Genomic DNA, 13,773 nt, shown 5'->3' with positions numbered 1-13,773 from the left:
CGAAATGGTCTCGCCTCAGCATAATGCCAACCATATTATGGTCAGCGCTGATCTTCCGGCGAGACTATTTGTGACTAAAATACAGTATTATTTCAGCAAAATAACCTATCTGCAATATTTAAGGTACCTACTTTTATTCCCTTCCATAGTCTTGAGACACCCCGTACCTATACTCCATTCTCTTTAATGCAACGTTCGATCCGCACAGTTCGGAAATGAACACAGACTGTTTACGTTAGACTATCCACGTGTACGACCGCTGCACGTTGATTTCGTCTAAAATAGACAATATGTTTACTAAGTCCATTTTAGTACCGGATATTACAATAAAAATAGGTTATATTTAACAATAACAATAGTTTAACAATAACAATAACACATGTTGTTACATGATTTAAGTTTGTAACACGTAATAAATGTTTTAGATAGATGTATGTATAGTACAGTCTGACCAAAAAGATTAGAAATTAAAAAGTGGCGACATCGTAGTGTCGTTCCGTTTTCTCATACTTATTGATTTGAAAGGGATGACACTACAAAGTTGCCACTTTTCAATTTCTACCCTGAAGAAGAACCAATTTGAACCCTGTCTTATTGACACCGTGCATTATTGGCCATAGAAGTCTCTTTTGACATTGATTGTGAAAAGGTTCTACACTTCTACAGTGGCCGAGGAATTAAATTGGTTGATTATACTTACACGGAAAGAAAATAGTCATGAGACTCGTGAAAGAATGTATAAGGAAAGCGAAACATGCAAAGATTTTTCCCTTTCCACGCAAACCCTTCACGAAATTGTATACATCATTATCATCAATCCCACAAAATTATTAAATAGATAACAACAATATTTCCAATAACAAATTTAATTATGTACAATATAAAACTTAATAATAACTATACAAAACTAAAATATAACTAATTGAACTAAATAGTTAAAAATAAACTTATAATAAATAAAAATAATACTAACAGTTAAATAATAAGTAAATTTGTACTAAAAAGGAAAAAAAATCATAGAAAGAAAACCCTATCCAAAACCCCACAAAATAAAGAATCAGGTTTAAAGTTATAGAATTCTAAAAAGAAGGGGTTGGTACTTTCAAACTTGTTTTGAAAAAATATTTGCTTCTTTTTTTTCCAAAACGACTGTACCAATGATATGTATCGCTTATTCGATATCAAATATAAACTTACCACGTCGGTGAATCAAAATAGATATAACTATGTAGTGTAGGTATTTTTTCCCAGGACTAATTGAGACTGCATAAAACTTTAAAATAATAACATTTTCTCAATAATACTTTTAAAACCATTCGTCATAAAAAAAGGTTTAAGTATAACTGCCCGGCTTCCCTCTTTTCCCTAAAGGATAAAAAAGGCACAAAACTTTCTTCTTTACAGACAGCCTGTTGTCAAACTTGGTTATCTACCAAGAAAATGGCATTATTTTAAAAACCAAAGATTTCAAAAGTAAGGATAAGGCATTTATATAATTTCGACTGAAGGCAATTTATATGGTTCAAATGGTCATCAAATGTTTGCATACAGTCGATGGGATTCTACATCTAAAACGTGATTGGTTGATGTGCACAGCGGTGTCACTGATAAAACTGTACTGGCGACATTTTTCGTGCACGTGTGTCACGCCCTTACTTAGGTAAGTGAATGTTAAAACCATTCGAATAAAAGGTTAGCCGGACCAGCCGAAGTAACAATCGTTGACGCTAGATGGCGATCGAAACGCAATCTGAGTCTGTAGCGCTAATACAGAGAACGATAGGGAGAGTTAGCTACGATACGCTTACGAACTCAAAAAATATACCCATTTTCTTAAATCTGTGCTTACGAAGCTTACGCGATTGTGACGTCAACTAGGTACATACACCTAGTGCCTAAGTAAGTGTGCGTATTAGCCGAAGGCAGAAACGCTCACGAATCTCACGATAATATCTCTTTCGTAGCTGTATATATCTCTATCGCTCTTGCATACTGGCGCGACAGAGCCAGACTGCATTTCTGCGGCGTTTGGTGTCGCAGAAATGCCATTCGGCTTCGGGGCCTGTGCGCTGTGCGACATTTGGTACGTGTTCGCGGGTGGCGGTCGCTTTGAACTCTCCTATCAATTCTCGTCGCGTCCGCAATTAGCGCGGACACGAAACGGCACGGTTCAATACCATCTGTTACAGACCATTCAGAAGTACGCGACAAAAGTTTATGTACCTACAATAAAATATATTCTGGCTGTTTCACCTGTAATAACTATTCCGATGGATCACTGCCTATTCATGTAATAAAAAAAATACGGAGTCTGGTCAAAATGACGAGTACCTACAACTGGTAATTTTGAAAACCTCTTATTTCATCTTTCTTGCACAAAGAAATATCTTACATTACAGTACAAAAAGGCTGACTTACATTTTTTACAATGAACCTCTAGGATGAATACAGCATAAAAGCAAATAAATAAAATATGAAAAATACATACATGAATAATTACTCTTTCATATTAAAATTTGTACGACAATATTAACCGTTACGCTTTTTTCGCTACCGAGAGCAGACGATTAACACGTTGGCTACCATAATAAGTAGTTTTGCTGAAGCAAGTGCTAGCATTCGGAATGCCTACGGCAAATATCGGTATACAAAGATCGTGTTACTCCATGTCCATACATCGTTTGCATAATTAGACTGATTGAGCAGAACACACGAATTTTAGTGGTAAGCCAGGAACTAACGATATATTTTTATATTAAAGGAAAAAATGGAAAAATTTACGCTTCCGGCGGGACTTGAACCCGCATCATTTGCAATCCGTGCAAGGCTCTTAACCAATTGAGCTACGGAAGCCACGCCGGACATCGCAAATCTTTCCATGCCTTTCCTTATGTACACACGTCTTGGGGTGACGTCTAGCGCCATCTACCGATAGACTATTACATCTTGTAACGATATAGCCGTACGGTAGTGGAGGTGAATCTATTGAACATCATATTGATTCTGCTTATTTTTTGTCTCATGATTCCCAGCGTTTCTTGTCATTTTCCCAGTCCAAATTCAATTTTAGGCACTTATTAGAGAAATAAATATCAAAACTGAAAGCTGCTACATATATCTGATTCTTACAATTATCTATGAGTAGTGGTGTTCGGCAGATGTTCTAAGAAGCCATAAGGCCATAACACAAACATTTCTACCAGAACGGTAGTACCAGTACCTCGTACCGACAACATGGGAGGCCATGCGACTTACATTTTCTCAGAAACGCCCAATTTTAAACGTGGAATATTTATATGTTAATCCTTAGCAATTAATATATATCCTGAGGCTATCCTCCGGGTATATGTATATTAAGTTATTACTCCCGCTGGTGTACCAGATCCGAGGTCCCAACCTTTTTGTCCGAGCAACCGATTTATGGAAGAAATAATGATTTAATCGCTTTTGGTCATAAAGAGCACCCTTTTAAATTAAATACCATAGGCGCCTTGCCTTTAGAGATAACATACACTAGAGAAATTTCGACGGGTACCTCGGCGGTCGGGGTGGTGTAGCGGTTTAGCACGCCAGTCGCGATAGCTGGAGACCGGGTTCGATTCCTGGCTTCGCCACCAGTGGGCTTGATCGCTTTTTCTTTAGTGTATGGTATCTATTTCAGTTTATAATTTATATATTATATAGTAGTGTTACTACGTAAAAAACAAATCAAAAAATATTTAATAAAATAATTAGATTTGTTCCCTACGTCGAAGGCGCGTTACGTTATATTTCATTTAAAATACAAGCTAATTTAATATTGTTTATGTACACATGTTACCATGAGTAAATATAAACAGCTTACCAGCGACTTAGAAACATAAAAATAAAGTCATGTTCGTCTACTTAGTAGTAGAAAACAGCATGTGTTTATGTGCATACTTTGGCCTAAAATGGAAACAAACACGTCGTTTGCCTTATGAAGCACAATTTAACTGGTTGACATCTAAGATGCTGTCGTAATATTTACAGCTATAGCATAAAGGCTAGACCACATTTGAGGGCCTACTGCACGAAAATCTCTCTATTGCTCGAATGCCCGTACAAGAACGATACAGTAGCACATTAAAACCGAAATAAATTACACATAATTATGAAAGAAAAAGTGACTAAGACCTCTGCAATCGCGACAGACGCCTATTACCGCTCGGCCACCCCGTTCATATACATGTGCATGTTCACATAGCAAGTTCGAGCTCTATGGCTCCCTTTCCGCATTCATTTGTGAGTACACGCGAATCGAGTCGAGTCCGTGCTGAATTACGCATGCTGTGTGCATCGGGCTTTACATTGTGCTACTGCGAAAGAACATGCATTATACATGTCCACGTTCGTGACTAAATATCGATAAACGCTAGGAACATTATAAGGGAACACCGATATTATACAAAGTGACGTTTTTAATACCTATATATTTGGGAAACTCGAAGTCAAAGAGAGTATTATTTCATAAATTTATATTTCATAAGGCGTGGTAGGTATCTATAGTTAAAATATTAATTGTTGCTCTTTAAACTGTTACTACTTGTACTAATTATGTATTCTGTGCTGTTACTGTAATTATAATGACTGGCATGTACTAATTTTATAATTATCTTGACTACATTTAATTTACTTTAATTTGCTATGGAAATGCTATCGTGTTGATAATGTTTTCATGTTTTTATAATTTTTGCATATCGTTCACCGACTGAATACTGTCACCTAATGTACCTCAACATCATGTACCATATGTTAATATCTGCGAATTTTTTAAATCTCATTCTCAGCGATCACATCCTCTATCACAATTTGAAAAAGGCTTAAGGTACAGCGGGACAAATCTCGACTGGGGGGCAATTGTAACTGATCCATTTTTTCCATTATTATGTTGAGTTCTACATGTATCCACTGAACACGCCTACCATATATAGGTAACCGGTGGACACTCTATGTAATAATGCAAACATTGTAAAACATGGAAAAAATGGACCAGTTACATTTGCCCCCCGTCGAGATTTGCCCCGCTGTACCTTACAAAACTATTTGACTAAAATCAAGCATCTGCAAAAGTTTTCCTTTCATGTTTACTCAGGAGCGGGCTCACTTCTCGGTCCTCATTAATTGTACCAAATGAAGCTAATTACGCGTGAAGAGCCGTGAGGCCGGCTTTGACATGAGTAATTACCAAACCGAACAAACTTATTCTCGAGCAATACCAGACTTTGTCTACTATTGAATTAGTCACAGTTTGGAAAGGCAAATACCACCACACATTCTCGAATTGTACATTTTATGCTTGACTTCTTGTATGGGGTACTTTGTTGTTTATAAAGAAGATTTTTTTATGGAAACCTGTGAAATTTCCTAGTAGATTTTAAGATAGATAAAAAAAGATAGTACAGTATTTGTGAGTGTGTTTCGTAAAACGTCCCACTGTGTCGATTGCTATAAAGACGAGATTTGCTGGCATCTTTATATGAATAAACTGACAAAGCTGCTTTATAGAAATCGACAATAAAAATTTTGTACGGTGGGCGCTACGAGATTAATGAAAAAAACATTACTTAAACGTGTAGAAATAGCCAATTTGCTAAAATAAATAGACAAAGAAAATATAAAAGAAATAACTGAATTTCAGCATGGATTTTTATTGTTTTTTTCGCTTCACTTCGTATCTGAAATGTTTTATCGGTTCGGTAATAAAAGCGAATGGTTTTAATAGACATAAAAAAATGTTAAAGGTACAATCAATAGGTGTTTTTACTGGCTGTATTCTTTGTTAGTATGGTGGAATACAGTGATTTTAGTATCGAAAAAATGTTTCATTTACACTTTAAATGGCCATGAAAACATGATTTGAAATATTTCTTAATAGACATATAAGCAAATTGAAATTTAATAAATACTTAACTTATACACAGAAAATTATATTAGATAAAGCTGTAGGAATTTTGATTGTGCCACTTGAGAAAAATTGCCACGTCCAGTTTCATACATTTTGAACCAAATCCTAAAAAAAATCTAATTTCTATAATTGAAATTATATTATTTAAATGATTTTTCTATGCAGAAAACCCATTTATGTCTCAAGGATTTCAGATTTCCAAAAAATAATATTTTTTCTCACTGTTGCAGTGTAGTAACACATTGTTAATTTCATTGTAAGATAAATCGTCTAGTTAAACATCTTTCTTTGAGTCATCCGACCCGCTTCATCGCTTAACGAGGCTGTTAAATTTAGAACGGCTATAAACTAGCCGAGGTTTTACCCTTTATGTCCCGCGGTACGCAAACATCCCATATACGTGAAGTAAATCATTTTAATCATTCCAAGCTGTGCCACCATAGTGGGGACGTTTATCGACAAAAAGAGGCCAAACCTTCTTTTTCTTGACCAAAGCATGAAACTTGGCACAGTTGTTCCTTATATCAAAATAAGCCGATTAAGATCGGGAGCCTTCGGGAGCCTCCCCCCTGGGGCTCGGGAGGGGGGGTCAAAGTACCGCTTCACCCGGCTTGCTTAGAAAAATTCTAACATAGCCCGTTTAGTTCATAGGTCATGTTTGGTATCGTTTTCGAGTAAATCAATAACGTAGAATTCATTTTTGGTACTAAAATTATGATTTAATGGTAAATAAAATAAAAAAAAATTAAAAGTTTGAAATTTTCATCTACGATTTACAAATTCAAGTCATCATAAATGTCAAACTGTTTGCTTTTTCTACAAATGAAAAATATGATATGAAAGCCTATTTAATATAGATTATGAATAATATAACTTTTACCCACCTTTACTAACGTTAAGTTTCATAAAAAAAACTTTAAGCCGCGCGGCGTCGGGACGCCGCGAGCGTAATTTTAACATACCTTTATTTTAAAAAACTCTATTAGAACCCGTTTAGCTATTAGGTCATATTTAGTATCGTTTTCGAGTAAATTAATAACGTAGAATTTAGTTTTGGTACTAAAATGACCATTTAATGTTAAATGAAATAAAAATAAAAAATAAAAATTTTCTGTGAGTTGCAAATTCAAGTCACGATAAATGTCAAACGGTTTGCTTTTTCTATAAATATAAAAATATGATATTAAAGCCTATTCACAAAGGATAGTACGCGTTCACCTACGCGAGCTTAGACTGTCTGCGGGGAACGCGCCTCTTTCATATATTTGATCGCCAGTGTCAGAGGTGTGTTAATGCATAAATAGAAAAAGATTCATTATTATTGACGTGTCGACAACGGCAACACTCGGGTCGGACCACACGATCTAAAGACCGACTGTACCTGTTATTTATTCATTGTAGTGAATCCTGAAAGAAATTTATATAACAGTATTTTATACAATCGTGATATAATACAAAACTTTTCAGTCGAGTACCATGTGTAGTACGGTACGAGAGTGAAAAGCTTAATTATATCACTATTGTATACAATACTTTTTCTACGAGTCATCATCTTCATCATCAATGGACGGAAATATCACCATTCATGCAAGTTAAAATTAATGTCAATAGAGTCGTTCACCGTTGTATCAACATCGAATTACCTAGCAACCAATTGTTTGTAATAACCGTCTCTGATTGGCCGATAACGCGACAGATAAAAAAAATGTGTTTCAGATGCAGGAAAATTTGCCAGGTATCGCAAATTAGTATAGAAATTGTATCAAGTTCTATTTTTTAAATTATTATAGTTAACTAAAGTCAATTATAATGAGCTTATTATAATTGAGTCGGAACTGCCATAGAGTATCCAACACTGAAAAGTTAGCACTTATAGTTTAGTCTGTGGTGTCCTAATTGACAGATTACTCATACTCATACTCATACTATACATTCCCGTCACAAAAACATAGCTGGGTACATATGGAACTGCATAAAAAAGGCTCTACCCTCTTTATGCAGTTGCATCGGTTTTTGCAACCTGATTTACATTTACATCTTGTAACTTCTAAGCATATACTGGCCACTTCAGTGTTGTCTGACCAGTGTGGTACCCATTCGTCTCCTTCTTCCTTCCATCCCCAAGAAGACGGACTTGGCAAATTTTGGTGTGGCACCAACGCCAACGCCTGACTCCAAACAAGAACGCCCTGAGTCCCATTTCTCAAAACTGAAAGTTACAAGTTACAAGCGGAAGTCTCTTTCCAACTTGTCATATTAGACATTGACAACCAGTTGAAAATTGTAACTTGTAGCTTCGAGAAATGGGCCCCTGGTACACTGTGCGCAGTATATGCTGATCCAAGGCAGCCTCTGAAGGAGGTATGTTCTCCAATTGTCGATCTTTTCTGGTACTTAAAGAGGTAGGTACTTCGACCACTCATTCACCGTTGCGCAACGACTTGGTCTGAAACAATATGTGCATTATCATTTTAGAGTCTACAACTATCAAATTACAACTTTTTGGTGGATCACGTAACCTTCAGTATTACCCACTTACGTTACGTATCATAGAAAATTATTACAAACTTTAGTAGAATCTGATTTGCCTCTGATATTGCTCCATCTTGTAATAGTTTGACACCTTGAGTGGCCTGGCTAAGCTTCAAAGCCAAAAGAAAACGTTTCTAGATTAGACATAGTATGGGACAGGTACGATAAACGCAGCTTGAAACGATCAACAAGGGAGAAACATGGCCACCCAAGGCTTCAAACTATTACGAGATGGAGCAATATCATAGATAGGCTAATCAGATTCTACTAAAGTTTGTAATTATCTTGTATGATAGGTAAGTGTGTAATAGTGAAGGTGATCCACCAAAATATTGTAATTTGATAGTTGCAGAATCTGTTTAAATAAAATGACAATGCACATATTTTTTCAGATCAAGGGTCCTTACGCAACAGTGAATGAGTGCCGGAAGAACCTCTTTACTAGAAAAGATCGACACTTGGAGAACATACCTCCTTCCGAGGCTGCCTTACTTCATCATATACTGCCATTTGTCTAAGACTGGGGCTAAAGACATGCCAACCACACCCTTGCTGCCGACGCATTAGGACACCACGGACTCCACTGCCAGTCTATTGCTGGCCGAATTTTGTGACACACTGCACTTAACGATTTAATCCGCAAGGCTCTCGGCACAGCGAACATGCCGACAACCCTCGAACCTGTCGGCTTGTCAGCAGCAGACGGAAAGCGGCCTGATGGTTGCTTGCTTTTGCCTTGGTTTCTGGGACGACCCTTGGCGTGGGGCGTGACCTGTGTGGATACCTTGGCTCCGTCCAACGTCTAACGCTCGGCCCAGAAACCAGAGACTGCTGCTGCAAAACGCCCAGTTTAAACGCGCAAATATGCATTTTTAAAAAACAACTACATATTTGCGGCAATTGCATTTGAAACATTTGGACCATGGTCATCAGACACCAAGCAGTTCGTGAAGGAAGTTTCCACCAAACTTGTCTGGGTGTTTGGTAACATAAGAGAAAAAGCAAACGGTTGACATTTTTGTTGACTTGAATTTGCAAATTATAGATGATTTTTTTTTTTAATTTATTTACAATTAAATTATAATTGTAGTACCAAAAATAAATTCTTTGTTATTAATTTACTCGAAAACTATATCAAACATGACCTAATAGCTAAACCGGGTCTAATAGAGTTTTTAAAATAGAGGTATTTTAAAATTACGCTCGCGGCGTCCCGACGCCGCGCGTCTTAAAGTAATTTTTTAGTGGAACTTAACGTTTGTGAAGGTGAATAAAAGTTATATTTTTTATAATCTATATTAAATAGGCTTTCTTATCATATTTTTTATTTATAGAAAAAGCAAACAGTTTGTCATTTCTGATGACTTGAATTTGTAAATCATGGATGAAAATTTAAAATTTTTTAATTTTTTTTAATTTTACTTACCATTAAATTATAATTTTAGTACCAAAAATGAATTCTACGTTATTGATTTACTCGAAAACGATATCAAACATGACCTAATAGCTAAACGGGGTCTAATAGAGTTTCTAAAATAAAGGCATTTTAAAATTACGCTCGCGGCGTACCGACGCCGCGCGTCTTAAAGTAATTTTTTTGTGGAACTTAACGTTAGTAAAGGTGGATAAAAGTTATATTTTTTATAATCTATATTAAATAGGCTATCATGTCATATTTTTTATTTATAGAAAAAGCAAACAGTTTGTCATTTATGATGACTTGAATTTGTAAATCATGGATGAAAATTTCAAATTTTTTAATTTTTTTTAATTTTATTTACCATTAAATGATAATTTTAGTACTGAAAACGAATTCTACGTTATTGATTTACTCGAAAACGATACCAAACATGACCTATTAACTAAACGGGGTAAGTTAGAATTTTTCAAACCAAGCCGGGTGAAGCGGAACTTTGACCCCCCCTCCCGGGCCCCAGGGGGGAGGCTCCCGAAGGCTCCCGATCTTAATCGGCTTATTTTGATATAAGGAACAACTGTGCCAAGTTTCATGCTTTGGTCAAAAAATTTAAGGTTTTTCAATAAACTCCCCAGCTACCATGCCCGTATAGACGTAGAGGTAAGGAATTTTCAAAACCTACTTGGTGTAATAAATCTGAAACGCAGGTGAGTGACTGAAAAACGCAACTTGAGTAACATTTTTTAAACAAGGGAATCCTGAACTTGGCGAGTTTTTCAACACACGAGAAGTAAAGTACATTTGCACCCGTGTGTAACACAAAACTTTTCCGCTCACTACAGCGAGGAAAGTACAACGCAACAGAACGAAAAAGGCATTCATCATCACTTCTTCAAATGGTTCCACAGGTGGCAAATCATCTTCATTCCTAGATTCACCCACTTTTCGGTCAAATTACTTTATCCACTAGTGGATAAAATGCGTTTCTACCCGCTGGTAATAAAAGATAAAGCACGTGTCTCCGAGCTAGTGAGGGGAAAATGTAATTTACTTAAGTGGTAAGACAGGCCTACTCTAGTAAATATATGCAATTTTAATCTGACCATCTTCCTATTTGGCAAGAGAGCTTCTGAGGTGTATTTTATTTGATTTAACATCAGGTTTGTACGACAGATGACAAGGTTAAAGAAACAACTATAATATTTATAATCAATACCAATAGCCAATTTATGGAAACAGTCACGAGACTTTTCCTTCTATCTCTTTACTTAGGTATCACCACAATTTTTTTTCACTTTCGTTTTGTGTTTGTTTATGCACGATTGTTATCTTAGCTAGACCCCGTGAGGCAATAGCTCGCCTTGCTAGCAAAACAACGCTCAGTCAACGTCAGTAGAACAGCGTTGCATTGTAACTAGGGCGAGTCTACTCAACTAGGAGCTGGCATGTAAATATGGCAGAGATTATCTGCTTAGCCCCAGACACTACTGCTAGGTAATTGAGATAAGCGTCGTCGTGTCTTACCTTAAATGGCGATTATAACCAAAATTGTATGACTGAGACACTTAAACCTAAAAATATAATGTAAGGTAATAGCTTTGTGTGTCACTCAATACATAGATAATTATTTACTAGTTTTAGCAAAGTAAAGACTTAGTAAAAAATTATACCTACATACCCACCTATACAATTTAGTGTTATTAAACTTATCGACCCTATTGAAATAGTACGGAGTGATCTCTCTAAACTTTGTTTTTCTATGATCTAGGTAAGTTAACTTGACGAGCTATTATACCTTCTAGCAGTCATTATCATACAATAATCTTCGAAATTTTGAATTAAAGTGGGCACTTGCTTTGAAAATGGTACTGGTACAATATCAGTCCATGTACGATAGCTAGCTGCACGTACCCAGGCGAGATCGCTTGCAAATAGATAGATCCATTTATCATAGGTAGGTACTTGTATCTCTAACCTCGACTACCGCTCAAACTCAAGAAACAGAGAAAATAAAACTGTTTCTTTGGGATCATCGACGATCTTTGCTTTGAACTGGATGATATTTGAATATATACACCGTGGACCGAAAGATATCAATCGGTAGTCCCATGTGGCGCACTGATTTGAAATTGCGAAGAAAATCCCGGTCGAGCCCCGAAGTCCCGCAAACAAAATTATCACTTTGGATCGAGACAAGACTACGTAATGCCGAGTACTTTTGTCGGAATCCCTAAAAAAGGACATAGGGCAAACAGGGTATGTATATCGAGGTCGAAAAAAAACGAACACGTGTGGATTACCCACGGCTGAGTTAGATCCCGTAAAGTGACAGATGACCGCAATGGAACGGATATACATTTGCGGACACGCTGTGCGAACCTCGAAAGGTCCGGGCATATGTGGAAGTAATGTTATTTTTAAATATCGTATCGAACTCGCAGATGCTATTTTACTACGGGCGGGGTCAATGGTTTAGAAGCCTCAATACTTAGGTACTGACACAGGTAAATACTTAGGTATACCTATAACATAACGTTCCAAATGTTACGTAGTACGTATATCAGAGACATCTTTGAAAATGATAATTAGGTAGGTATATAACGCTGTTAACTCGTCAGGTTTTTTTTCGCGGTTTTCTGATTATTTCATGCTCAAACCCCGTAAATAGTGATAGCGCTATCCCACAGCGTGTGCGATAGTAATGGTCTGCCTCTTAACACCGCAACCATTAAGATCACCACTCAGCTTGCAGAATGCACACGTGCGAATCTAGTTGGAGTTGAAGCCGGCAAAGTACCTAGGTACCTAAGAGTAAATACTACCTAGCCAACGTCACAGTTGATTTCGCTTCGTGTTAGCATCGTAGCTTGGTCGTCCCATCGCTCTTATGTACCTAATTGGAGATGGCACGACGAAACTGCGTTTCTATCGCCACGTAGCGTACTGACAACGATTGTCACTTCAGCAGGGCCGACTGAACTTACCCATATCAGGGTGGCTAGCCGAATGGCACAATCGCTCACGAAACGCTCACGAAACGAAGCGCTAGTAGATATCTATCTCTATCGCGCTTGCGTATTGGCGCGACAGAGCCAGCGGCGTATCGCTTTCGTTTGGCGTCGGAGAAATGCCATTCGGCTACGGGGCCTGGCCACGTAGCCGAATGGCATTTCTCCGACGCCAAACGAAAACGAAACGTAGTCCGGCTCCGTCGCGCCAATACGCAAGAGCGATAGGGATAGATATCTACTAGCGCTTCGTTTCGTGAGCGTTTCGTGAGTGATTGTGCCATTCGGCTAGCCACCCTGGGATTGCTTAACTTTAATTGACTGAATGTTAAACTTGCTTGGTTCAGCCCGTGATTTCTATCTAGGTAGTGCAATTGAGAAATTTAAGGCCATATAGATGTTAGTTCATCTTTTGGAATACCTACAATATACGCACGTTTATTTAATGTTTATTTTAGTCATATGTTCACTTGTTACCACGTGCTTTATAAAGATTTAAGTACGTAGTAACCATCTTTGCATACTTTTGTATTTTCAATATTTATTGTATTATGTAACCTTAGCCTTACCTTAGCATAGCTTTGCTAGTGTTATGTATTTTTACTGTTCTAAATTTTATGAACCTCCAGGTCTTTTTTAGAGTAAGTTTGCATGCGTATATTTATATGCACCCTTTTCATATGTATAAATGACTGTATGTGTTCTAAATAAATAAAAATAAAATAATTAAACAAATATAATGGTTTTAAATCAAAAATCAGTTATAAAGTCCGGTGATAAAATGTGGCAATATTGTAGTTACCTTTTCAAATAAATGTGTGTAATAAAACTCGACGACACTACAATGTTGTCACTTTTTATTTTCTTATCGGAATGTAATTACATCTCAG

At 36.9% G+C, this 13,773-nt stretch overlaps 1 protein-coding gene across 2 annotated transcripts in view; it reads right to left on the bottom strand.

Annotated features, from left to right (window-relative positions):
• LOC125242568 (A disintegrin and metalloproteinase with thrombospondin motifs 3-like) overlaps positions 1-13,773 on the bottom strand; it is a 74,716-nt gene that overhangs the window by 46,702 nt on the left and 14,241 nt on the right. The window lies entirely within an intron of this gene.

The sequence above is a fragment of the Leguminivora glycinivorella genome, chromosome 3 (assembly GCF_023078275.1).
Source record: "Leguminivora glycinivorella isolate SPB_JAAS2020 chromosome 3, LegGlyc_1.1, whole genome shotgun sequence".
NCBI lineage: Eukaryota > Metazoa > Arthropoda > Insecta > Lepidoptera > Tortricidae > Leguminivora > Leguminivora glycinivorella.
The sequence above is the reverse complement of the archived record's forward strand: the minus strand, read 5'-3'. Positions and strand labels throughout refer to the sequence as shown.